Source organism: Odocoileus virginianus, chromosome 27 (genome assembly GCF_023699985.2).
Source record: "Odocoileus virginianus isolate 20LAN1187 ecotype Illinois chromosome 27, Ovbor_1.2, whole genome shotgun sequence".
NCBI classification, from domain to species: Eukaryota; Metazoa; Chordata; class Mammalia; order Artiodactyla; family Cervidae; genus Odocoileus; species Odocoileus virginianus.
Window position 1 is genome coordinate 19,571,312 of NC_069700.1, and position 27,877 is coordinate 19,599,188.

Consider the following 27,877-nt stretch of genomic DNA (forward strand, 5'->3'; position numbering starts at 1 on the left):
TCCTCCTGATCACAACCCTCCTCATTTCTGGCTAGACTATTTCCTCCCACCAGCTCACAGGCTCTGGGCTCCTCGGAACTTCCGACCCTTCTTCTCTTAGTTCGCCCACCTCACTTGGCCCCACTGCCATCCCAACATCCCATTTTTAACTGAAAAACTCTCAGTAAAAGGAAGACTATTCTATCCTTTTAGTGAGATGCTGAAGTTGAGCATAGTATCGGTCTTCTTCCTTTTCTTCTTTGTCAAGGTCAGCAGGAAGCCATGATCTTTTTCAAGTTCTTCTAATTAACCAGGACTTTCTCTGCTTCCATTTACAAACCCTCTTCTTGGAAGTGTCCTTGTAGGCACAGGACTGCACTCTCCTGAACAACTAGACACAAACAGTTCTCGGCTCCCGTAAGACAAGAGTGACATTTTTTATTTTAGTTTCGCTCCAGGGAAATTAATGGCTAATCTAAGTTAAGTTCTTTGAGACACTCTAATCAATCAGTCTGTCCAGAAGATGCCATAGCTTCATCTTCAGTACTTCCTTGTAGTTGTTTAAATGCTTTCTTCATATTAGCCACTTGGCTTCCCTTCTGGAGCATTCCATGCTCTCCATCCAGCCGCACCCTGATGACTTCTAGTTTCTCTTTTTCCCTCAGTAGGTTCTGGGTACTGCTAGAGAAGGTCATCAAACATTACGAGACCATGTTGAATTCATGCCTTTTCACTCCACGAGACATCACTGTCTCTTGAGGTCCCATCAGCACCTTAAACTTTGTGTGTTTAAAACCAGACCTCTGCTGTGTCTAGTTCTGTGACTGGTGTGACCAATCTCCTGGTCACCAAGCCTTGAAATCAAAGAGAAATTTCTTCTTTTCCTCCTCCGCTCACATCCCAGTCATCAAATCCTCTTTTTTTTTTAACTGCAGTCTATTCCTTCTCTCACTCCCCTGCAGGCTAGTACACTGTCCTAGTTAGATTCCTATGATAACCTCCTAACTGATCTTCTTATGTCTTCCAACCTCCGGCCACAGTTTCATCTTATTTGATTTGGCTAAAGTTCTATGCCCACAAGCCACCAGCTTTATTCTCTGCCAAATAAAGCTCACACCCATAAGGCAGCCAGTCAAAATCTTCCCTGCCTTGATCTGCACCCTCAACATTATCCACTGCTGATTTCATGCAGAATGAAACAGAGTGAAGAGAACAGAACCTGTCAGAGTGCACCCCACACATTAAGGATAAATACTGCCATGAAACTCCTGGTTCCTGATATAATCTCTTATGAAGGGTCAAGCTAATGTTTGAAAATCACTGATCTCTGTACCGTTAGCCATTCCCAGACATGCCCTGTGATTTCCTCTTTCATTTTGAAATTACAAAATGCTTTGCGTACAAGAGAAAAGTATAAAGGATGATACAACAAACAACTGCTTGTCAAATCTTGTGTCATATTAAGATTCAAAAATATATACGTATGATCCAGAGAAAACTCTACTTTGAAAGAATACTTTCACCCCAATGTTCATAGCAGCAAAAACTATTTACAATAGCTGGGATGTGGAAGCAACCTAAGTGTCCATCAACAGACAAATGGATAAAGAAGATGTGGTACCCATATATATAATGGAATACTACTCAGCCATAAAAAAGAATGAAATAATGCCATTTGCATCAACAGAGGTAGACCTAGAGATATACTAAGTAAGTCAGAAAGAGAAAGACAAATACCCTACAATATTACTTATAGATGGAATCTAAAATGAGCTTATTTATGACACAGACACCCAGACATAGAAACAAATTTATGGTCACCAAAGGGGAAAAGAGGTAGGTGAAGGATAAATTAGAGTTTGGGATTCAAAGATACAAAGTACTATATATGAAATAAAAACAAAGTCTTACTGTATAGTATGGGGAACTACATTCAATATCCTGTAATAAACCATAATGGAAAAGAATATAAAAAGGAATATGTGTGTGTGTGTGTATATATATGTATATATGTATCTAAATTACTTTGCTATACAGCAGAAACTAACACAACATTGTAAATCAATTATACTTCAATTAAATATACATATGTATGTATATAAATATATGTCACTATGTATATGTTTTGTGTGTGTGTGTGTATATACATATATATGTGACTGTGTATATACATATGACAGGGAAGCCTGGTGTGCTGCAGTCCATGGGGTCACAAAGACTTGGATACAACTGACTGAACAACAACAAATATATCATCTTATGTCTATAAAACAGGTAACTGAGATCTAGCCTCCTGTAATCACTCATTCCTTTCCTCCTTTCCTCCCTCCCCAGCAGCAGCCACTATACACTAAATGTGGTGTTTTTCATTCCCACTAATGTTTTCATATGAAAATATTATGAGATTATAAAAGTATATAACTACCTGTAATGATTAATTTTTAAAACATGAAATTAAAAATCCATAAATTATATATATAGAGAGAGGGATGTTTTAAATCTTTATATAAACTTTGTGCCTAATGTTCTGCAGTCTTCTTTCTTAATTTAATGTTTTGTGTTTTTCCCACGTTAATTGCTATGTGATTCTCCGATTCATTTTCTCTGCTGAGTATTTTCCAATGTATTTGTCCCTCCTCCTATGGACAGACATACAGGTTATTTCCTTTATTTGCTGTGACAAACAAGGCTGCAGTGTGGTCTTCTAGGCTGTGTGCTGAGAAGGGGATTTCTCTCCAGTCCATCCTAAAGGAGATCAACCCTGAATATTCACTGGAAGGACTGATGCTGAAGCTCCAATACTTTGGCCACCTGATGCAAGGAACTGACTCATTGGGAAAGACCCTGATGCTGGGAAAGATTGAAGGCAGGAGGAGAAGGGGGTGACAGAGGATGAGATGGTTGGATGGCATCACTGACTCAACGGACATGAGTTTGAACAAACTGCGGGAGATAGTGAAGGACAGGGAAGCCTGGCATGCTGCAGTCCATGGGGTTGCAAAGATTGGACATGACTGAGCGACCGAACAACAACTTCAGGTCTTGGGCCAGGCTGTTCCCTTTGCCTGGAAGGGCCTCCTCCCTATCTCTACCTCTGAAAACCTCACTCATCCCTGAAGTCACTTCTCAGAGGCTGATTCCTCCCGTGCCCTTCCGATCCACCGAGTCAAAGCAAAACCCCTTCTCCTGCCACCTGCAGTTTGTGCCACAAAATGATGCCATCACATACTTGTCCTGGGGTGGTTTGGGTGCTTCTCCTATATCCCCAGCAGGCCTTATGAACAAGCACTGTTTCACATGACCTTAAATCCATTTCCCTCACTTAGAGCCTGGCACACAGATCTGCCTGGAGTGAACCCTCCGTGAATGAACACGGAGTCCACTGAGCTTGTTTTCCTTCTTTTGGTACTAAGTACTGCTCTCAGCACTTCCCAGGTGGCTAAGTGGTAAAGAATCCACCTGCCAATGCAGGATATGCAGGTTCCATCTGGGTCAGGAGGATCCCCTAGAGAAGGAAATGGCAACTCACTCCAGTATTCTTGCCTGGGAAATCCTAGGGACAGAGGAGCCTGGCGGGCCACAGTCCATCGGGTAGCAAAAGAGTTGGACATGACTTGGTGGCTAAACAACAACTGCTCTCAGCGTGGGATGACATATATCTAATGACAACAGGATACAATAAAGTCTGCTGCATTCCCGTGCCTTTCCCCACAAGGGCAAAGAGAAGCCTGTCTCTACCATCTACATGCTGCATTGGGAGAAGCTGGGCACTCTCAGCTTGATAACCACCTGGGGGCAGATGCCTGTAGGCAACTCTGCATGCGTGCTCGAGTGCACTCAGTCACTCAGTCGTGTCTGACTCTTTATGACCCCGTGGAATGCAGTCCACCAGGCTCCTCTGTCTGTGGCATTCTCCAGGCAAGAATACTGGAGTGGGTTACCATTCCTTCTCCCGGGGATCTTCCTGACCCAGGATCGAACCTGCGCTGCAGGCAGATTCTTCACCACTGAACCATCAGGGAAGCCCTCTGTAGACAGCTGCTTCAGCAGAAGGATCAAGGGGAGAAATCTTCCTCCTCTCCAAAGCACCCAAGATAATACATTTATGCCAAAAAATTTTGTAAGAATTTTGTTCAGGGAGTTCCCTGGTGGCAGTAGTTAGGATTCCAGGCTTTCTTTGCCATGACCCTAGTTCAATACCTGGTTGGAGAACTGAGATCCTGTAAGCCACACAGTATGGCCAAAAAAAAAAAAAAATTATTTTGTTCAGAACTTAAAAAAACTGAGAGCAGATAAGATTGTTACCAAAACACAGGATGGGGTTTAGTGGGGGTCAGTTTCTGAGCTTGGTGCTGCGCCTTTTTAGTCAACTGATGCTCATTGCCATTAGTGGAGACAGCAGTTAATACAGGATGTCTGCTCCCCTTTCCTTCACCTGGCCCCTGTGACCTTAGCAATGGTCCTGAAACTTTAGGCTGGGGAGAGGGTCACAAACAGCAGGTGTGTTTTCAGTGGCCGCTGGCGTGGCTTCAGAATCCTCGGCCAGGGCCAGGATTGTGGGGGCAAAGGTGCCAGTCCCCCTGCAAGACGTTCATCAGCCCCTCATCCCTCCAAGTTCAGTGCGGTGGAGGGGAGGGTGTGGTAACAGACTTCTTCCTGATTCCAAAGTAGAGACTCATGCTCATGATACTTCTTCTCGATCAGGCATGGAAAAGGTTAAAACAGGAGATGTGAAAAAATCACTTCAAGAATCCAATGCTGCAAGCCTCTTTCCATTTTTTCAGAAGTTCAAAGTAGTGGCTTACGTGATGGCAAGTTGATACCTGTGTATACCAGCCTCATAAATTAGTAATATAACATGTCCAGCTCACCAGGATTTTTATAAACAGCTCGTTATTCCGTGCCATATGACCTACCAAACAGAGAAAAACAGAACAAGTACTCTCAAGCCGACCTGCTTCTATTTGGATTGACAGAAATGTCAGCTGAAGCTCTGAAAATCTGAGTCTTACGGAGTTTAAAGCTCAGAAATGGGCTAAGCAACAACATGCAAACCTAGGTGTAACTATAAAAAATCAAACTCCTGACTGTTGTTTGTAGGTTATGGAGTTTGTAGAAAGGGCCAAGAACAACCATTTCTCTTTACTGTAATATAACCTCAAGTCTCAGATGACATCTGATTATAATCTGTGCAAACTGCGACCTGAGTGCCTGTTTTTCCAATTGAGTTGAAATGCGCATGTCCACAGTTTCTGCATCAGCTGCCCACCCCTCATGAATTTTACAGACACACGGCAGGTGATCATTGCCTGGGTCTTGCCACACACCACCTGTGGGCCTTGGATGATTTAAACATCCATTGTATCACAGCTGAGAGACAGACAACTCCTTCCAGGCCTCGCTCAAATCTCATCTTCTTAGAGAGGTGCAAATAAAAAAATATTGCCTGCCATTCCAGTAAACAATGAATGCTGCCCACCATCAAGCCAACAGCCACTGCAGCTGCCCACAACGGTGCATCCTGAGGGGAATTCAGGGTGGAAAGAACAGGTTACTGGCCCTGCAGAGTTTAAGATGCACATCTAAGTAATAGTTCCAATGAGAGCAAAGGGTCTTGTTTCTTCCCATAGATAGAAAAGCACTAAAATCATTAACTCTAGATGTCTATTTTCTGTGATTAACAATAACCTTTGATGTTCAATCACATGTTATGTTTTCAGCAAGAACTCCTATATAGCCTGGCTCCAGGGAATTCCCCCTTAGGCCCTTTTGAAAGCATTTGCTGAGTGCTGTGCTTTTTAAGATTTTTTTTTAATTTAAAAATTTTATGTGCTGTTATTTTTTAAAATTTATTTTTAATTAGAGGATAATTGCTCTACAGTGTTGTTGGTTTTTGCTGAACAACAATGTGAATCAGCCATCAGTATACATAGGTCCCCTCCCACTTGAACCTCCCTCCTACCCACCCGCCATCCCATCCCTCTAGGTTGTCACAGAGCACCAGGTTGAGCTCCCTGTGTTACATAGCAGCTTCCCACTCACTAGCTATCTATTTTATACGTGGTAATGTATGTTTCCGGAGAAGGCAATGGCACCCCACTCCAGTACTCTTGCCTGGAAAATCCCATGGACAGAGGAGCCTGGTGGGCTGCAGTCCACGGGGTCGTGAAGAGTTGGACACGACTGAGCGACTTCACTTTCACGCATTGGAGAAGGATGGCAACCCACTCCAGTGTTCTTGCCTGGAGAATCCCAGGGACGGGGGAGCCTGGTGAGCTGCCGTCTATGGGGTCGCACAGAGTCAGACATGACTGAAGTGACTTAGCAGTAGCAGCAGCAATTTATGTTTCAATGCTACTCTCTCAATTCATCCCTCCATCTCCTTCTTCCCCTGCTATGCCCACAAGTCTGTTGTTCGTGTCTGCTATTTTCCGAAGCACCTGGAATTTGTTTTGTTTTTGACAAATCACAAGAAATCCCTAAGAAAATCAAGGAGGGAACCCTAGTACACAGAAAACTTAGTCATTAACTGGAATGAGGCATATTCAATGTCCATATGATATCTCTGCTCAGTTATAACAAATATACCTCAAAATGAACACAACCAACAATAGGTTTAGTTTCTTCATGAAACCTATTTCTGTCCCATGTTCCTTGTTCCTGTTCAGTAAATAGCTTCACCAGGTGCTCAAGCCAGAAACCAGAGATATATATTTTTCCTCATCTCACTCCTCTTTATCTAGTTGCCAATAATTATTATTGAGGGTAGGAGGAGAATGGGGCGACAGAGGCTGAAATGGTGGGATAGCAACACTGATTCAATGGACATAAGTTTGAACTCTGGGAGATAGTGAAGGACAGGGAAGCTGTGTGCTGCAGTCCATAAAGTCTCAAAGAGCTGGACATGACTTAGTGACTGAACAACAATAATATGACTCACATATATGGAGCATTAATTCTATGCTGGGCACCATTCTAAGTTCTTTGCATATTATTAGCTCACAATCACTCCTTACCCCTCTATGAAATGGGATCTGTTCTTTCTACCTATTGTACAGATGACAAAAGAGGTTGAGAGTCTTGCCCAAGATCACCCAGGCAGGAAGTGGTGGAGCCAGAACCCACAACCAGGCAGGCTCACTCGAGAGGCCATGTCCTGAATGTCTGCACTCTTCAGGAAATTATTTCTGTCTAAACTTCATTTATTGAAACTGAAAGTGAAAGTGGAGTCACTCAGTCGTGTCCGACTCTTTGAGACCCCTTGGACCATAGCCCACCAGGATCCTCCGTCCATGGGATTCTCCAGGCAAGAGTACTGGAGTGAACTTCTGGAGTTGCCACTTCCCTCTCCAGGGGATCTTCCCGACCCAGGAATCGAACCCAGGTCTCCCGCATCATAGGCAGAGACGCTTTACCGTCTGAGCCTTCTAAAATGCATTAGTTCCTAAATGTGGAAGCAATAATTTTGATCATCAGAACTGTCCAGGTTCTTCATCTTCTGGATGCCAGTGGTCACAATGCAGCTTGGGTAAAGGAAGTACCGATGGTCAAGAAGATTGGGCCATGTCTGCAGTGAACCTAGGGCTTTACTGGGAGGTTGTTCTAAATAAAAGTTCTAACAGGACTTAATTTACCTGTGTTTTGATGTTTTTCCCTTCAAAGAGGAATATGTCAGTAAATATTAGTTTAACTGAAGACTTGATTAATCAAAGCTACATGGAAGTAGATACACTGTCATTAATACCAACAAGGCACTTCCATTATAAACACCATTAAGAAACAGACAACTCTTCCCTCTTGGAGGCTGTATTGATCTTGGAGGCAAAGTAAGCTGGAAGGCAGAAGGCCCAAATCCTCCTCTCCTCAAATTAAATGAATCACATACTTTAAAATAAACCACGATCCTTCTGGCACTAGTAGCGCCATCTGTAAACTGAGAATGCTAAAGGCCAATGACTTGATATTTCTGAATTAAAGTTGAAAAGAAAAAAAAAAAAAGAATGTCATTACAAGCCTAAGACAAGATAAATACGGCTCTAGAAAGTGTCACTTTCAAGTTTTAAGTTTCTCCAGTATCTAATAACCAATTATATAAGCCCACTGTCCAGTCAGCATTCAAATAAGATGATTTTAAACTCCAAGGAGTGTGTTCTCAAGTCCCAGGGTGCCAGTAGAAAACAAAAGCCACAGTACCAGCCAGAAGCTATTCGAGCAAGTTCCACAGATCATATGGTCTTGGCAAGAGACAAGCACTTATTGTTGTGAGAAAACTCAAGGTCGGTACAGTACTTGCAGTTCCACTGCCCCAGTGCTCCCTTCCACAAAGGATCCTAGTATCTACTGAAAAGTTGCAATTATTCCCCAGCTTGCTGTTTCAGCCTTACAGGCCACGTCTCCCACTCCAGAGAATTCAGCTAGTTTGGACATTCCTGAATAACAACCCCAAATAATGTTTTCTGGCTTACTTTTATATGACATCCTAAAAGATAGAAAAGGCTTCCCTGGTGGCTAGTAAAGAATCCATCTGTAATGCAGGAGAACACCTGCAATGCAGAAGATACATGGGTTCGAATCCTGGGTTGAGAAGATCTTCTGGAGAAGGAACTGGCAACTCACTCCAGTATTCTTGCCTGGGAAATCCCAAGGAGAGAGGAGACTGGTGGGCTACAGTTCATGGGTCTCAAAGAGTCAGATGTGACTTAGTGACTAAACCACCAACCAACAAAAGATGGAGAAAGTAAAAAATAATAGTGTGTGTGTGCTCACTTGTGTCTGACTCTTTGTGACCCCATGGGCTATAGCATGCCAGGCTCCTCTGTTTACAGAATTTTCCAAGCAAGACTACTGTAGTGGGTTGCCATTTCCTTCTCCAGGGGATCTTCCTAACCCAGAGATTGAACCTGTGTCTCTTGCGCCTCCTGCATTGGCAGGCAGGTTCTTTACCATTGTGCCACCTGGGAAGCCCCAAATAGTAAGCTAGGAGAGATTTCAGCTTAAGTATGATTTTTAGATAAGCATTGCCAGATAAAAGTACACACTTAAGAGGAGAAGGATTCTAAATCTAACCTGATTTTTTGAGAAATACCTTTAAAATACTTGGACAGTGTAATGCTTTCTTTGATCTATAAGGTTTCCCCCCTTTCCCTTCCTTTGCTCTCAGTAGCCAGCTGAGACTTCTGAAATGGAGAAGTACCTCTGCTGGTCCTTGCTGGTAGATCAGAGCACTCCAGAATGAGCTCTTTCTTGCAAAAAAGACTTTTCTTGACTTTTTCTTGTAAAAGAATGTGTTGTGGATTAAAACAAGAGAAAACCACACTTGTGCACACCAGCCTGATCCTAACCACCCAGAGAGCAGCTTGGCCTCCTCTGTTAATCTTCCTGGAGATAGCCGGGTCTGCAGCGGTAGGCCAGTCCATTATCTATAGTATGATCATAAATACTTATCACATCTTCTGTCAAAGAAGTCCCGTTGCTTCATAGGCATTATCTTAACACCCTCCAAATGTCTTCAAAAGGATGTTAGTCAGCTGAGAGTGAGTTAATTATAAATAGGCACGAAGTTTCTCCTTCTTGCATCTCATTAAACTACACGAAATCTCAATTCAGCTTAATATTAATACAACTGCTCTATTGGATTAGGAACTCCTAAATGACAGGCTGTGGGCTCCCATTTCCTTTATATTCCCCGGTGGGCATTAAACATTCTGGTTCTCCATAAAAAGGATGACTTTAATTAGTCTCACTGACTCACCAACCAAACTACAAACCCAATGCACAAGCCCACCACGGGTTGGAAAGGGAGAGTCACCACCTCCAATTCCTCTGTGAACCATCAGGGTTAAAACATTTCCTAGTCATCTGCTTTCCAGAAAGGGTTTAGTGTTCTTGAGTGGTAACACATTCCCTCCCTTTGATCTGATTCCTGGGAAAAGAGAAGAGCTGGTCCCTAGCCGTTAAGGACCTAATGTGACCCATTTTAGTCTGGGAAGGGCTTTATTTATTAATTTTTTTCATTTATTTTTATTAGTTGGAGGCTAATTACTTTACAATATTGTAGTGGTATTTGTCATACATTGACATGGATCAGCCATGGATTTACATGTATTCCCCATCCCGATCCCCCCTCCCACCTCCCTCTCCACCCAATTCCTCTGGGCCTTCCCAGTGCACCAGGCCCGAGCACTTGTCTCATGCATCCAGCCTGGGCTGGTGATCTGTTTCACCCTAGATAATATACATGTTTTGATGCTCTTCTCTCAAAACATCCCACCCTCGCCTTCTCCCACAGAGTCCAAAATTCTGTTCTGTACATCTGGGAAGGGCTTTAAAGATCACTTACTTAGGAAAGGGCAAATAGGTGTCAACCCTCGGTAACTGGCTTCCTGGGGTCCTGTGCTGAGAGGCACCTCTCCTCCCCACCTCACCAGTGAGCTCCAGGGAAGCTGCTGTGATCCATGCACAAGTCTGCCACCAACCCTGGGCTCAGGAGGGGGCCAGGCACAAAGCCATGTATTTGCCCTCCCTGAGCTGACTGTATGATGAAGAGCTAGCAATTCCCAGTCTACTGTTTTCCTTAATTTAGTTTTTCAAAAAGTAGAAGTCACAGCAGTCATAAAAAAAGAAAAAAAAACAACAACCAATTTTGATGTTTTTGCAACAACAGTTCTAAGGAAAATAGATGTTCCCTGAAAAAGACACTGGCAGGGTCCTCACTGGTGTTCCCAGAGACAGTCAAAGGCAGAAGTTCTAGACACATCTTCACCTACATCCTGACAAGCACCACCATCTAGAGCTTCATAGGTGAGAGGACTGAAGAGGACTGGGTGGTTTTCCTGTAGTTACATGGCTTCTGAGATTAGACTTCACAGGGAACCGGGAAAGAAAAGAAACAGGTTTGAGAATCACTTAAAAGGGAGCGATTCCTGGACCTCCCTGGGGGTACAGTGGATAAGAATCCTCCTGTCAATGTAGGGACACGGGTTCCATCCCTGGTCTGGGAAGATTCCGCATGTCATGGGGCAACTAAGGCCTGCTCACATCACAATTACTGAGGCTGAGAGCTGCAACTACTGAAGCCAGCGCGCCTAGAGCCTGTGCTCTTCAACAGAAGAGGCCACCACAATGAGACGCCCGCGCACCGCAACCAAGAGTAGTCCCGGCTCGCCGCAACTAGAGAGAAGCCAGCACAGCAATGAAAACCCAGTGCAACCAAAAATAAATAAAAAAATTTTTTAAAGGTGTCAAAAAAAAATGTCAGTGATTCCCAAAGCCAAAGAAAAGTATTAAACAGAAAAATCAATGTGATGTTCATTTTGATGGGGAGAAAAATGGAAAATCAATTTCTTGAACTTGAGCTAGCAAAGCTCTTAGATCAGTCAGTCAATAGTATTCACATGTTTTCTGCTCTGCTCCTAACACTGATGGACCAAATGGGCACACACAAGGCAAATGACATGGTTCCTTTCCCCGCAAGCTTATATAATCTCCCTGCCTCTCCCCTGAGGTGGGTTTGGATGCCAGAGGCGGGGTCAGACCTCTGGAGAGACAGCTGGCCTCCCAACCTCCCAACATCTACTCAGCCAACTGCTCCCAGGTGAGAGGAACGTTTTTGGCAGCAACCGTCGTACACAGCAGGCAAGAGACCTTAAGAAAAGGCAAGGGAAAAGAGGCAGGCATGTGATTCTGGAGACAAATAAACACAATTAGCTATGCTAGAAACAAACTGAAAAGGCTCAGTGGGAAGACTATGATTCCTTCTGCCAAGAGAGAAAACCAAAGGAAAATTCATTTTAAAAGAAACCTTTTACTTCCCCTTGGCAGCCAGAGCACCATGACAATCATATTTTCTGTGAAGTCCTTTTCATTATGGGCTCTTCCACCCTTTCAAACACTAGCACAATCAAGGTTTTTGACTGCTTTATCAATTTTGCTGCCTAAAGAGAATCCAGGAATATTTCAGGTCGATCCTTTCATACCTGGAGATGACAACTGTAAGACTTTCACAGCCTTTCTGTCCCTGTGTGCCTCAATAGACCCTACCTGTAACAATGACTGGGTGATTGAATTCATTTAGAAATCAATAGTGTTGTCCCTGGGGGTCTATTTTTCTGCTTCCAGAATCCAATTCTGTAGTGGAGGATTAGCTACACCAGAGGGGTCTAATGGCTACCCTAACAGGATTTGGTGTTTAATAGGACGGGCTCTGGAGTTAGGCAACTTGGATTTGAATCCTGACTCTGCCTTGCATGACCTTGGGCATATAATTTAACCTCCTTGTGCCTCACTGTCTTCACCTATAAAATAAGGGTAAGGAGGTGCCTGACTAACAGGGTTGTTGACATTTAAAGAATTACAATAGAGGAGCCCTCTTCTTTCAGAAATACATTCTGAAATGCTCACAGATCATGATATGAGGGCTGGGGTTTGCCTCAAAATCGTCTGGAGGTAAAGTGTATGCAGAGAAGTTGGCCACGAGTTGGTAACTGTTGAAGTTGTGGGATGGTTGCACATGGAGGTATATTTCTACCATTCTATCCGCCTCTGTCTGAAATGTTCTATAATAGTAAGTTTAAGAGAGAGAGATGATAGTACAGGTAAAACTGCTAGCATACAACATGTGCTCAACTAATGCGATCTGTCCTAGATCAGAGAAAGCCTTGAGGCTGTTGTTTCCAGGTCCAAAAGACAGGGATGCCTGCCTTTCTATAGACATGGGTGGGCTTGGGACAAGCACGGTGGCGGGTCAGGGGATTGCAGCTGAGATGTTCACTGTCACTCTAGGCTATCCATTATTGCCCAGCATTTTCATTATCAAACCTGTTTTTTTGGCTGCACTGTGAAGCGTGTGGGATCTTAGCTCCCTACTGCCTGCCGTGGAAGCGCCGAGTCTTAACCATCGAGGATGTGTTGTGTGTGTCTTAGTCGTTAAGTCATGTCCGACTTTTGTGATCCCATGGACTGTGCCTGCCAGGCTCCTCTGTCCATGGGATTCTCCAGGCAATAATACTGGAGTGGGTTGCCATTTCTTTCTCCAGGAGATCTTCCCAACCCAGGAATTGAAACCCAGGTCTCCTGCATTGCAGGCAGATGATTTACCAATTGCACTATGAGGGAAGCCCAACCACCAGGAAAGTCCCATCAAACCTGTTTTAAAGTGATCATTATTAGTCTTCCATGCTTTGAAAGTTTTCTAAGTGAACCACATCCATTCAATGACTCATGACCCTGGATCATTTAGTCAGTTACACCTAATCTCAGGTTAGAGTTTAGAAGAGCTGGCAGGTGGCTCGAAATGAAGCTACTATCACCTGAGCTAAAAGCAAAGGATTGCCAAGTTTTGATGGTCTGTGCAGTTATTTGACACACACACATGTGGTTTTGTAGGCAAAGGAAATCATGAAAAAAAGTTTGATGTACCACCCCGAGACCCTGCCCCCTGCCCCCAGAGCCAATGCTTCCAGTAGGTTCAGGAACCACATATATAAATTTAACAACTCCCACCTTCTGGAATCCCTTATATAGGGTGATGAGCTGAGCAGACAGGAAATCCCAACCTGGACCCATTCCAGGCTATAGACGCTTTGTAAAGGAGCCCTAAATTAAACAGAAACTCATCTGCCACAGGCCCTTTCACAAATCAAAAAATCTATAACCAGCTCTGACACTTCCTAACTATAGTGACCTTCGGTGAGCCACTTAATTTCTTGTTCTCATTGGTAAACTGGGATCTCTTCTAAATTTGTTTCAAGGAGTAGAGACAATGTAAAGAAACACTGCACTGGATAATGCCTGGCACATAGGAGTCTTCTATAAAGTAGGTATTCTTCAAAATAGTAGGTGTTCTGTGTTTCAGTATGCCTTCATGCACACATGGGTGTATTATTATTATTACATCCTCTGGATTAGGTTAATGTATCTAGACACAATGGTCCTCCAGGCCATGAGACATATCACAGCCACATAATTACAAACAGTCTAATATTTTCTTTTTCTTTCATGGGACAAAATTGTGTATGCACTTCCTGAATTAATCTGAACCTCTTCACCACAATGAGATCTGATGAATCAGTTTCTACCTGCCTGAAATGCTGCCCAGTTTCAATGAAATTCTTGGCACTTTATACCTGAACCTGTTTGTCTGGGTGACATTCTACAACTGCAGCCAATTCCAATCCCAGCATGAGTCCATGCATGTAACTAACTAATGCCACTTTATAAAGTTCTTAGGGTTCCTGGCAACTCAAGAGAACAATATTGATGCCCTCATCCTGCTTAAGTGCAGCGATAGCAAAGCTAAGATTGAACTCCTGGAATGAATCCTTTGGACAGGGTGAAATACACCATGGAGAATTTAAATTTTCTAATTCAAGAGCCATTACACTCAACATTGATTTTTACATCCTTCTCTTTTTTTTCTTCCATATTTTATACAAGCAATTTGAGTCTAAAAGGAAAATGAGATTTCACCAATAAAGTTTTATTTCTCACAAAAAGTATGACCTACAGGCAACATTTAGCAGAGTATTTCTATTCCATCTTCAAGTGGTTTGGGGAACAGTAGCCCTCTCCCAGTTTCTATATTATGGATTGATCTTGAACCTCTTGGGAAATTGTCTTAGCCTCCAGAGAGCAGGTACTAATAACAGGGCAAATACATAGCTTCCAGTTACTGGTGAAAAGCAACAAATTATCTGTTCCTTAAAAATTAGGATGGGGGGTGGGGAAGGAAACTTCCTTGGTGGTCCAGTGACTAAGACTCTGCACTTCTGATACAGGGGGCCTGGGTTGAATCCCTGGTCAGGGAAGTAGATCCCACATGTTGATTAAAGATCCTGCATGTGGAAATAGAACTGCCATATGACCCAGCAATCCTACTTCTGGGCATACACACCGAGGAAACCAGATCTGAAAGAGACACGTGCACCCCAATGTTCATCGCAGCACTGTTTATAATAGCCAGGACATGGAAGCAACCTAGATGCCCATCAGCAGACGAATGGATGAGGAAGCTGTGGTACATATACACCATGGAATATTACTCAGCCATTAAAAAGAATTCATTTGAATCAGTTCTAATGAGATGGATGAAACTGGAGCCCATTATACAGAGCGAAGTAAGCCAGAAAGATAAAGACCATTACAGTATACTAACACATATATATGGAATTTAGAAAGATGGTAACGATAACCCTATATGCAAAACAGAAAAAGAGACTCAGATGTATAGAACAGACTTGTGGGCTCTGGGAGAAGGCAAGGGTGGGATGTTTCAAGAGAACAGCATTGAAACATGTATATTATCTAGGGTGAAACAGATCACCAGCCCAGGTTGGATGCATGAGACAAGTGCTCAGGCCTGGTGCACTGGGAAGACCCAGAGGGATCGGGTGGAGAGGGAGGTGGGAGGGGGGACCGGGATGGGGAATACATGTAAATCCATGGCTAATTCATTTCAATGTATGACAAAAACCACTGCAATGATGTAAAGTAATTAGCCTCCAACTAATAAAAATAAATGGAAAAAATAAAAAAATTAAAAAAAAAATTAAATTAAATTAGAAAAAAAAAAAAAAAGATCCTGCATGCCGAAACTAGGACCCACAAATGCCAAATAAATAAATAAAAATACTTTTAAAAAAGAATTGAGTTTTTTCTTGCTTGCTTTTCTTAACCCTGGACTACATCATCATAAGCAGAAATAAATGTCACTGTCCTTAATGCTAATATCTCAAGACCAACCAAAAACTCTTAAATCAATAACCCTAGCTCTGATTGCCTTTAGGTTCTTACAGTGCCAGGAACCAGCTCAGCCTGGAAAGTGAGGAGAACTAGACTCTTCTCTGGGTGTGCTTATCTTGAAATCTTAACATCTTCCATTACCTTTATAATAGATGAACATTCTTTATAATCATTATTAATTCACTCATTCAACAAACACTGGTCTGCTGAGGTACAGAGTCCTTCTCACATAAGAGAATAGGGACAGTTTATTAGTTATCTAGGTGGCTTGGAGTTTGCACCCTCCCAGACACTCCGATGATACACCCTAAGCCCCAGGCTTAACTCAACCTGATCATCCAACGCAGGTGACTTCCAGCAGAATGTGGTTCCCCACCTTTGGGGAAGTGGGGTTCTGAATGTCATGTGGGCTAACGTGCTAAGCTTCCATGCTAAGCTCCTGAGTACAACCAACTGTTTGTACTTTTGTTTACACATGGCCTGAGCTTTGCTTCAGCTCTGTGCACAGGTATGAGAAAGCCTTGAGGAATCCTTTCCCCACCTGCTTCTGAAGCAGAGCATCCTTCCTTATGTACTCACCTCCAAACTGTAACCTTCACAAGGGCGGGGACTGCATTTGAGTTCAACATTCCATCTTTACCCATGTTCAGCATAGACCCCAGCCCTGGCAACGCATTAATAGTGATAAATGAGTGAGTGGATAAATGAACAAATGAACAAAATAGCCTTTGCCTCCCAGACTACTGAGAAGTCTCTCCAAATCTCACTCCACAGGGTCTGTGTTCAGGTTCCTTCTCAGCCAGGACTACCAGGCCAGACCCAAGGACGGCCTAACCCACAGGTTGCTCAAGGGTCAACTCTATGTTTCCTGATATCAGTAGGTGTTCAGTCAATATTATTTTGATGCATTATTTGAAGTTACATCAAGGCCATGCTCTAAGTACATCAGAAGAGACAGAAAGATGTGATGGACAGAGCCCTGTAGCAGTAATCAGAAGCCCTGGGTTTGAGTCCACTCTGCCCCTTTTCTCACTGTGACTTTGACAAATTTCTCTTATCTCCAGCCCCAGGTTTCCTTCATCTGTATGAAAGAAATAAATATAATGACATCTGCTTTCCATGGCTCACAGAAGTTGTATTGACAGAATTGCAGAATTGACAGAATCACTGTATTGACAGTGATTGCAGAAGTTGTATTTGACAAGGTATATAAAAGCACTTAGAAAACTGTCTAGCGGAAACACAGAAATATTTCAAGAGGCAATTTGCCAACATCAATTAAATACCTCTGAGGCTTTAAAATAAAGTTTTTCAAACTTTTTCGATTACAGCCCTTCGGAGAGAACATATTTTACATCACAAGCAGGTGATACATTCATCATAAGACAAACATTGAACAAAACAGTACTTATGTTACTCTCATTTTTAGTTTGGCTCTCTTTTCTTTCGTTTTCTTCTTTCTTCCTTTCTCTTAAATCCAGGTCATTAATTTCACAAGGCATGGTTCTGAATCTCAGGAGCATCTTAAAAAATCTGATGCCCAGGCCCTGCCCACTGAGAGTCTGAATCAACTGTCTTGGGTGGGGCCTGGGCATCTGCACTCTTAGAAAGCCCCAGGTGCTTCTATTGTACAGCCAGGACTGAGAACCACAGAACTGATGGTTTCCAGCTCACAGCTGAAAAACCACTCCATTGTTTACATCTGGGTCTGCTAAACACTCTCGGAATGTCATCCCACCCCCATCCCGCTGAGGCGCCTCCGGTTGCTTGAACGGACCACTCACTCCTCTGGCTCAAAGTGCACCAGCAAAAACACAGCAAAGCAGGAAGGTCAAAGCGGGGCCTGAGCTTCATGGGCGGCCTCCTTTGTCCTCCCCAGATGGCCAAGAAGGCCCACAAAGAGCAAAACCTGCAGAGGACTTGGAGTGTTTCATTAAAAAGTGAAGGGACCCTCCAAGAACGTTTGCTTGAGTAGAAGGGGCTAAGAGAAAGTAAAGAGAAACTGCCAGACCCCAGGTCTGCTTGCTCACACAGCAGAGGAAGTTGTGCCCGTGCAGAGATATGGGTCTCAGTAGAGCCCAGAAGACGAGTTGGGGGGTGTAGCGTTGGGGGAGGACTTTGCCACCTAGCCTTCTCCTCCTTCCAAGTGTGGAGGAGGAAACAGAGAGCTCCTCCAGCCTCAGCTGGTCTCTGCCCTCCAGAAAACAGGTCTGCAGCACTGCCCTGCTCACCTGGTTGGAAGCAACTGCAGCCCAGAACCAGAATGCAGAAGGAACCACAGACACAGGTGGTTCTGGGTCCCTGCCCTACCAACTCTTGGACACATGGATGGGATCAGGAAACCTGACCTGGATCTGTGCACCACGGGTTCAAAAGCCAAAGCTATGTCTTAGATGCATAGTCCCTGGACTGACTAACCAGACATTATACTGCTAGTTACCATTTACTGGGCAACTCTGTGAGCTAAGTATTTTATATACACTATCCCATCTAATTGCACAACAGCACTTCAGACCTGCACTTTTAAGGAGCTCACCCAGGGTCATTCTAGGATGCTAACATGGGTTGGTCCCCACCCCAGATCCCTTAATCTAGTTCAGGATTTCTCAGTACTCCTGCCATTTGAAATGAAAATGGAAGTCGCTCAGTCATGACCAACGCTTTGTGACCCCAAGAACTATACAGTCCATGGAACTGTCCACGCCAGAATACTGGAGTGGGTTCCCTTCTCCAGGGGATCTTCCCAATCCAGGGATCGAACCCAGGTCTCCCACATTGCAGGCGGATTCTTTACCAGTTAAGCCACCAGGGAAGCCCAAGAAAACTGGAGTCAGTAGCCTATCCCTTCTCCAGTGGATCTTCCCAACCCAGGAATCGAACTGGGGTCTCCTGCATTGCAGGGGGATTCTTTATCAGTTGAGCTACCTGGGAAGTTCTCTGCTGTGAAGGGCCATCCCATGCATTATACAACATCTAGCAGCATTTCTGGCCTCTTCCCATTAGATGCCAGTAACATCTCTCTTCTTTCCAGCTATGAAAATCAAAAATATCTCCAGACATTGCCAAATATCCTGGCGGCCTGGGGGTGAAAGGGATGTAAAATCATTGCCCCTGCTTCTTATTAAGAACACCTGCTCTAGTCTCAAGCACCCTGCTGTCTTGTTTCCTGGGTGTAAACTACCATTCAGAACAGAGATGGAGCAAAGGCCAAATGCCACTATAGAAGGGATAAACAACAAAAATAGCCCAATCCTACAGTGATACAGTGGCCCCTCAGTGTCTATGGGGATTGCTTCCAGGATCCTCCTGGCATACCAAAATCTGTGGATGCTCAAGTCCTTTATATACAATGGCACAGTATTTGCATGTAACCTACCCACATCCATCCACATACTTTAAAACATCTCTAGATTACTTATATTACCTAATACAATGTAAATGTTATGTGAATAGCTGTAAATACAATGTAACTGTTTTGTGTAAAATAAGTGCTGTGTAAGTAGTTGCCTGGCATGACAAGTTCAAGCTTTGTTTTCTGGAATTTTCTGGGATTTTCTAACTTTTTGTTTTGTACTGGAATACAGACTATTATAGTCTATATATGATAGATATATGTGATAGTTTCAGGTGAACTGAGAAGGGATTTAGCCATACATATACATGTATTCATGCTCCCCCAAAATTCCCCTGGGATATTTTTTTCCCTAACTATTTTCTGACATTTATTTCAACTGACATTTTAAGGCTAGACAAGAAAAATTTAAACATAAAATTTTTCTCTGCCCTTTGGCCTCCTCCCTTCCATCCACTTGTCATTGTACATCTGCATTATGCATTAACCAGATTCTCCAATGGCAGAAATACCTGCTCAATCAGAAAGATCACTTGTGCTTCTTCTGGCAATCACATAACTCTTTAGAGGATAACATTCCTTTGTCAGTCCTTAAGAAGTCATGATAACCCACCTTCATCTTCTATCTGTAGACATCTTCGGTGAGCTTTATGTACAATACCAATATATCATTTCCCTTAAACACAGAAACTGCTATAGAATAGACTGGTCAGAGAACCTGGGGAGATACTGGGTCACACCTAATGGAAGCTCTTCACTTAAATACTTATGACCTTATTAATGCCACTAGCTGCATTATTTGTATTCCTCCTATTGAAGAAGAGGATTGTTTCTTGCATGACCAAATGTGTGGCCAAGGCTCTGGTAAAATTAAAGATGATTAGGTGACTTGAAATTATTGATGAAATATACGATTCTATAAGATCAATGATTACAATAGTGTAACTCTAGATGTGGGAAGAAGCAACAAGAGGGAACCATTTCCCAGACCATATTACAGGCTGGCCAGAGGATCTGGCTACTTAACAGAGTCTTGTCCATTAAGAGCACATTGAGAAGCCTATTAAATAAATCCTTGCCCAACCTGGGAAGGAGCATTCCTAGCATCACGAGACAAAGCGATCACAAAATGCCTCCCAAATCCTGGTCAAAATTAAGACTGAAAAGGAGGGGATTGTAAAAATAAAGAAGGTTGCCTACCATCAATTCTACAAGGATTAAGTCATCAGCCACTGTGGTCACTGACCTATGCAGTACACCTTGAAAGGAATTCAGGGCAAAGATCAGGATGAGGCATTTTGTGCTACAGGAAAACAGAAATTAGCCCTCAAATGGTTAAGATATTTTCAGTAGAAAATTTTATGAATCCAGTTTCTATAATCTTCCCATATTTACAGAGGCACTAAAACCATCAACTAAGACACCTGTTCCTTGCAGATAGCAATAACTCTACCAATATGTGTGCTTGACTGCATGTACCCCCTTCTCCAAAGTCACATCTAGACTGGCCACAACCCTTACCTCTCCGGAATAGTTCTCAGACCTCTCTGAGAGACTGTCTCCCAGGTTATAATCCTCAGGTTGATTGAATAAAATGTTCCATGTCTTTCTTAGATTGACTATGGATTAATTTTTTCATTGAAATTTCCATCCTTGATTGGCTGAACCTGAGGATGTAGACTCCATTTCCCCACACCAGCCCCCATAGAGAAGGCAGACTGTCTATCACTTTACAATTCACTAAGTAATTTTAAGGCCCTTACTTCCCTTTATGGCATCTGAGTACATAGCAGGATCTAATCCTGAAAGAATTAATCCACATCAAAAAATATAAACACTATTGAGAGATCCATATATTTAGCCTTCTCCAAGAAATTGAGGAAAAGGAACATGTAGTGAAATTCATATTAATCCTTAGCCCTGTAAGCCATTAGGAGAAAAACAAAAAACAAAAAACAACTCTTGCTAATGCATTGTCCTAAGTAAAAGGGCACATTATGTGAACTTCTGGAGGAAAAAAATCTGTTCCTTATACCTCATCTCCTGCACATACTTCACTGAAACACAGAGAATTCTCACTAAATGCTGAACATTTCATGAAACAGCTACTTCATAGTAACTATAAATTATTTCATTAAAATTAAGCTAAAATTAACTGTATATAATAAAATTCATAAATTTGCAAAAACTGACTGTTGGTATTTACGAAAGGGCTGAGAATGTAGTGCCAGGTTCTTCCTCTCAATCACTTTAAAAAGAACAAAACTCCAATTTAATTGAAACAAATGTTCCCCAGAATCATCCCTTTCAATATATGACGAGAGAACTAGAGCTATATTGTTAGAAAAATATTTCATTGGATCAGGGAGAAAATTATAGGAGAAGCTTTTAAACAATTTTCCTTCAGCTTTTTACCAAACTGTTACACCTAATACACAATCAAAACTGGACTTTTTGTATTTTAAAATACATGCATGCTCGGTTGCTAAGTCGTGTCAGACTCTTTGCAACCCCATGGACTATAGCCTGCCAGGTTCCTCTGTCCAAGGGATTTTCCAGGCGAGAATACTGGAGTGGGTTGCCATTTCCTTCTCCAGGGGATCTTTCTGACCCAGGGATTGAACTGGAGTCTCCTGCTTGGCAGGTAGATCCTTTACCTCTGGGAAGCCCAATAGGAATTCAAAATAAAGTAGCTAGCTGTGGTTGCTGTTAAGGTCACTCTTAAAAATCTCCTGAGAGGACAGGTTCATTTGCAAAGCCCAGCCAAAGGGACTATCATTACATGGGAATTATAAATTTTTACATGGTTTAAAATGAATTTTAATACAATACGATCAATAAGCACTCTTAATAACACAAAGAGCTAGACTCTATGGAGCACTGATTATGTAAGGGACACTGACCTCAGGGATCAGTGAAGGGACACACACAAATCTTACTTCATCTTCATCACAGCCCCATGAGATACCTGCTCATCATACCTTCATGTTAGGGTAAGAAAATGGAGGCCAAAAGAGAAGAATAATTTGTCCAAGATCATAGTTAAATCAAGATTCAAGCTATGGCTGTATTGAAACTTTAGGTCATACAACCTGAGGGAAAAAAATGGAATTTAGGGAAACAAAGGTAGAAAAGGGATATGTTAATTTTTCATGCAATGTGCTATGGAATCCCAAAACTAAAATGGATTTTCAGAAATCATTCTCTTCCCCTTGACTCTATATAGATCTTTTCACATAAAAACTTAGGTATCAGGCATTTAATGACCAACAGGGTAAGTGACTTTCTGACTACCTTTTTTGCTGGAAGAAACAAGTCTTTTGCTCATTTTGCTTTCGGTAAGAAATGCAAGGGGATGGAAACTGCCTGGTACAGAGGGCATGGAAGGGGGAAAGAAAGGCTTATTTTCTCCAGCCCCATAAGCTAGAAGGTGTTGGTGCATGTTAAGTCACCTCAGTTGTGTTCGACTCTTTGCAACCCTATGGACTTTATTTAGTCCGCCATGCTCCTCTGTTCATGGGATTCTCCAAGCAAGAATACTGGAGTGGGTTGCCATTTCCTCCTCTAGGACCAGTTGTTGTTGTTGTTGTTTTTTAACGCATGCACCAGAGCACAAACAACCAAATGAAGGCTGCATTTCAAAGCAACTACTTTACAATCCTAAACACATACTCTTTATTGGATGACCCCTGTAGAACTGCCAGTCCTTCAAGAGGGCTTTCATTACTTTAATGGACATACTTCCTATAACAACCCCAATTCTCCACCAAAGTTGGCTCCACACAAGCGTTTGGCTGTTTCCCAACTGCGGAAGGTCTGCCATCACAGAGGCAATTCAGTCAACGTGTTGCCAACTCTGAAGGCAACTCCAAAGCAGGGCTCCAAAATTATTCTCGGCAATGACAGCATCACTAGAATTAGTACACAGCTTGCCACGATGAGGGGTGAGGAAGAAAGGGTGAAACACGAATTTATTTGAATGTATAAATACTTAGGTACTTATTCTAACATTTGGATAAAGAATTGGAAGAATCAGCTAGCTATATGTCCAAGTGAATAAATATGCTACCGCAATAATGATAATGCAGATTTTGGTGCAAGGTTCTGACCACTCCCTAATGGAAAAAAAACTTGTCCTGAAATGATACCTGTGAAATTGAATAGATCACTTTACCGTTAACTTGCATACTTATTGATGGGCTTTCCTCTTGACGAAGGAAAAGAAAAAAATAGGCCCAACATATTAAAAAGTGAAAAGTGTTATTCACTAAGTTTGTACTGTGTACAACTCTTTGTGAACTCATGGACTGTAGTGTCAGGCTCCTCTGTCCATGGGATTTCCCAGGCAAGAATAATGGAGTGGGTAGCTATCCTTTTCTCTAGGGAATCTTCCTCACCCAGGGATCAAACCCAGATCTCCTGCATTGCAGGCAGATTCTTTACCATCTGAGCCAAATACTAGATGCCAAAAGTCTTTGGTCCTCCCAGGAAGCTCAAATCTCAGCGTATATTAGAAAATGGACCTATATCTACAGCAGAAAAGAAAAGGAGTAGAGCGCATTCCCTCCCCCTTCCACTGCCCCTTAAAGCCCAGGAACCTCTGCAGGGAGAAATCTACTTAATAGGATTCCCAAGGCCATAGGTCTTCCTGAATTAGTTGTTACATCAAATAATTAAGCTAATTACCACACATAATTAACCATATAGAATACATTAATATAAGATGCCAATATTATTTAAATAGTAAAAGAGAGCCAGACACCTACGACACACAGGGGGGGAAAAAAAAGATAAAGCAGACAGTGCTCTGGTCATTTGTTAATATTCAGACAGACTCTAGAATGCCCATTCGCTGAGGTCCTGAGCAGGCTAGCGCCCCACCAGGTGACCTGGTCAAGGGTGCAGCAACTCAGGGGTGGGTCAGGCTGTGGATATCCTAAGAGGGTAGTCAAGGGCAGTCCACCTTCAGTGCAGGTTAACTCCTATTCACTCCACTAAAGGGAGCCCTGCCAACAGAAGCAATCCAAAAGTATAATGCTCGTGTTTACTAGACTGTGGAATGCAATGCATTTGTGGGCGGTTCGTGTGTATGTGTGTACGCCGGAACCTTCCTGATTTTCCTCCCGTTTTTACTCAGAAACAACCTCTCACAAAGTACAAAAGAGGAGGAAGCAAGCAGCACATGTGGATCTAAAAATTACACACACTTTTATTATGAGTTACACACACACAGAGGTAGAGCTTACCCATAGAATTTGAAAACTCACTCCAGAGCTATTCTGAGCTATAAGCCCAGACTGTTCTCATCGGATCCCTGGGCAAAATCACTTCTAACCCAGCTCAGAAATATGAGATGCAACCCTAAGCCTGTCCAGTCCAGGGGTCTCCCTTTTGTGAGTCTGTGCCTGAGGGGCCACAGAAGCTTAGGGCACTGCGGTGCCCACGCAGGTCTGCCAGGTGCGCCCCTCTCTGGTCCCCCTGCCGAAGTTGCCAACACTGCCCGAGCTCGCTAGGTGGAGGGTCCCAACCCAGCCCCGTCCAGGGTGGCCCTTCTTGCTCCTTCGAGTGGGTGTCCTCTTGAGAGGGCCATGACCGCACCGAGTGGGCTGCGTCCCCTAGGCCGAGATGTTCCCTGAGTGCCTGCCCTACCCCTCCTCCGGCCACCTCGGATCCCCGCCGCGGCGTTCTAGCTCTCCAGTCCCCCATCCTCCAGAACAGAACCCCGGTTCTCTGCACAGCTCCGCTCCCCGCGCCCGCCCTTTCGGCGAAACCCCCTCCATCCTTCCCGGGAGAAGTCACTCGCGTCGCCCCACCCTCCCCGGTCCGGGGCTCCCCTCCCTGGGGCTTCTCTCCCGCCCCGCCCGCCTCGGGCTTCCTCTCTCCGCACTCCCTTCCCGGGTTCTGCTCCCCTCCGCCCTGCGGAGGGCGCCCCGAGAAGGCCGACTGGGCAGCCCTCATTCCGCGCTCCTGGGGACCTCTCCAACCTCAGGATCCTAAACCCGCAGTCCTCCAGGATCGGGTTTCGGGACGCCCCAACTTCGAGTTCCTGACCCTCTGCCTCGCCTGCAGGGCTCCTGGACGCCCCAGCACCGGGGGCATGTTGACTCCCGGCCCCCGGGCCCCTCCTCTACCTCGCGATGCTCCTCCGGGGACCCCACGGTCGCGATCTTGACATCCCGGTGCTTGCGCCCGGGGGCTCCCCAACAGCCGGGTCCTGACCCGCCTCCCTCCGCGCACCGCGCCGCCAGCCCAGGGACTCACCGGCAGCGGCGGCCGAGCCCGTACACGCAGCCCAGCCCGCACTCCCGGCCCAAGATCCCGCTCCCAGCTTCCTGCAGGCGGCGGTGACTGCGGCCAGCGCGGGTCGGAGGAGCGGCGGGGAAGAGGGGCCAGCCGGGGGCGGGCTCCGCCCGGCTCCGCCCCTTCCCGGCCCGGGGGCGGGATGCGCAGACCCGCGCACCCACCGCCGCCGCGGGTGCCGCCGGCGAGGAAGTTGACTTACGCCTCTTCCTTCCAGCCGGGGGTCAGGCCCGCAAGGCCCCCTTTCGGCGGCTGAAGGCCCGAGGGGACAGGAGAAAAAGAGACTAATCAGCCGCTGTCCTGTTCTTTCCGGGGGTGGGGTGGGGCGGGGGCGGGAGGGCACTGCAGAAGTCTTTCCGGAGGGGGAAAAGCAACAAACTTCATCTTTTAAGACAGAATCCAATCTACTCTTAACCACCCAGATCTGCACATTTAGGGTCATTCTGCTATGAAATCATGTTATGACTTGTCAAGGAGGGCGACTGTCGATACACACTGTCACACCCCTGAGATCCATCCTCTAAGGACTCCCCTGTGACTTACAACATACAAACACACCTCTCACACTGACAGGACGTCACCCACTTCTATACCCCCATCTCTAGCAGGTTGTGATAACCATGACCTACGTACACAAGGGATGGAGTGGAGGTGGTCAGGAAAGGAATTTCCACGTTTGGTCCTCCTCGGAGTTGTCCCGTCCCCGCATTGCTGTCCACATTTTACCATAAGGAAAATGCACTTGAGATATTGAAGCACTGGGGAGCTTGGTGGTCCGGTGGTTAAGACTCCTTGCTCCCAACGCAGGGGAGCGGGATCCATCCCTGGTCAGGAAACTAGATCCCACATGCCACAACTAAGACCTGGTGCAGCCAAAAAAAGAAGAAAGAAAGAAAAGATATAGGAGTATCAATTAACAAATCAAATGGGCTTTGCTGTTAAAAAATCAGCCTTCATTATCATTATCTGGACAAAAGAAATAGAGACTCATCAGATCCTGGGAAGATGACCTGCATTAGTGTTACTCTAAGAGATTCCTTTAATTTACTTCATTACTCTCTTGAGACAGGCAGGCCCAACTCCTGTTTGTTGAAACCTGGCACTTTTTCATTATATACCCTATGAAACCACCTATATGTGGAATCTAAAAAAAAAAAAAAATACAAAGTATTTGCAAAACAGAAAAGACTCACAGGCATAGAGAACAGACTTGTTCTGGATAGGCTATGGGATTAAGGGAGTCAAACTACTGTGTGTAAAAATAGATAAGCAATAAAGATATGCTGTATAGCACAGGAAATTATAGCCATTATCTTATAATAACTTACAACGGAATAAATTCTGCAAAGATACTTAATCACTGTGCTGTACCCCTGAAACAAATGTAGTATTGTAAATCAACTGTACTTCAATTTAAAAAATTGAGGTCAATCTAAAAAGAAATAATAAAACTTGCTTTCCTAAATACACATAACATTAAATTTAAAACATTTTAACTGTGGTAAAATACACATAATATCCCTGGAGGAGGGACTGGCAACCCACTCCAGTATTCTCACCTGGAGAATTCCAGAGGCAGAGGAACCTGGAGGGCTCCAGTCCCTAGGGTTGCAGTCAGACAGGACTGAATCGACTTAACACCTCATGCATAATATAAAATTAACCACCTTAACCATTTTTTTAAATGTACAGTGCATTACTGTTAAGTACTTTCAGGACTTCCCTGGTGGTCCGGTGGCTAAGAATCCACGTTGCAATGCGGGGCCCATGGCTTCCACACTTGGTTGGGGAACTAAGAGCCCATATGCCATGGAGCGACTAAGCCCACCAGCCACAGCTACTGAAGACCCTGTATCCTGGAGTCCACATATTCTGGAGGCCGAGCACCGCAACTAGAGTCCCTGCACCACAAACAAAGATCCTACCCAGATAAATAAAACACATAAATACTAAAAAACTACTTGCATCTCATACTGGCTCCTTTCATTTCCTACTCTGAGATGATGTCTCACTTCGATTTGGGCAGTACAAGTGACACTTCTGTAACTCTGGAAAAAAGAATGACCTTATTATTTTTGAATCATTATAAGAGGCTCTTGGATCTTTCATAAAAGGGATGGCATAAAATTCATATGTTAAGCCAAGAAAACTTTAATCATAAAACGTTTTCTCTGCCCTTTGGCCTCCTCCCTCCCCTCTACCATTCATTGGGCAATGGCATTCTGCATTAGCCAGACCGCCCAGTGGCAGAAATACCTGCTCAAACATAAACATCAATTGTTCTTCTTTGGATGCCAACCACATAAGTCCTCAGAAGATAAAATTACTTTGTCATTCCTTCAGGGGTCATCATGATCTACCACTCACCTCGCCACTGCAGACCTCTTTGGTGAACTTTGAGTATGATAACAACATATCATTTCCCTTAAAGATAGCGACGGATGCAAAACAGACTCGTCAGCTATCTGGGGAGATACCGGGCCACGCCTACCGGAAGCTCTTCACTTA

At 44.0% G+C, this 27,877-nt stretch overlaps 1 protein-coding gene and 1 long non-coding RNA gene across 2 annotated transcripts in view; both read right to left on the bottom strand.

Annotated features, from left to right (window-relative positions):
• The window catches only part of PAQR8 (progestin and adipoQ receptor family member 8), a 39,699-nt gene extending 14,280 nt beyond the window's left edge, over window positions 1-25,419 (bottom strand). Inside the window, exon 1 of the mRNA XM_070456315.1 lies at window positions 25,331-25,419. The gene's annotated coding sequence lies outside the window, so the exon portion shown is untranslated. The remainder of the gene's footprint in view (window positions 1-25,330) is intronic.
• On the bottom strand, window positions 17,167-17,610 carry LOC139031536 (uncharacterized). Its single transcript, XR_011484033.1, has 2 exons — window positions 17,359-17,610; window positions 17,167-17,264 (listed from the first exon to the last, which is right to left on the bottom strand). It is a non-coding gene; the product is annotated as an uncharacterized lncRNA (long non-coding RNA).
• Window positions 25,420-27,877: the final 2,458 nt, after the last annotated feature.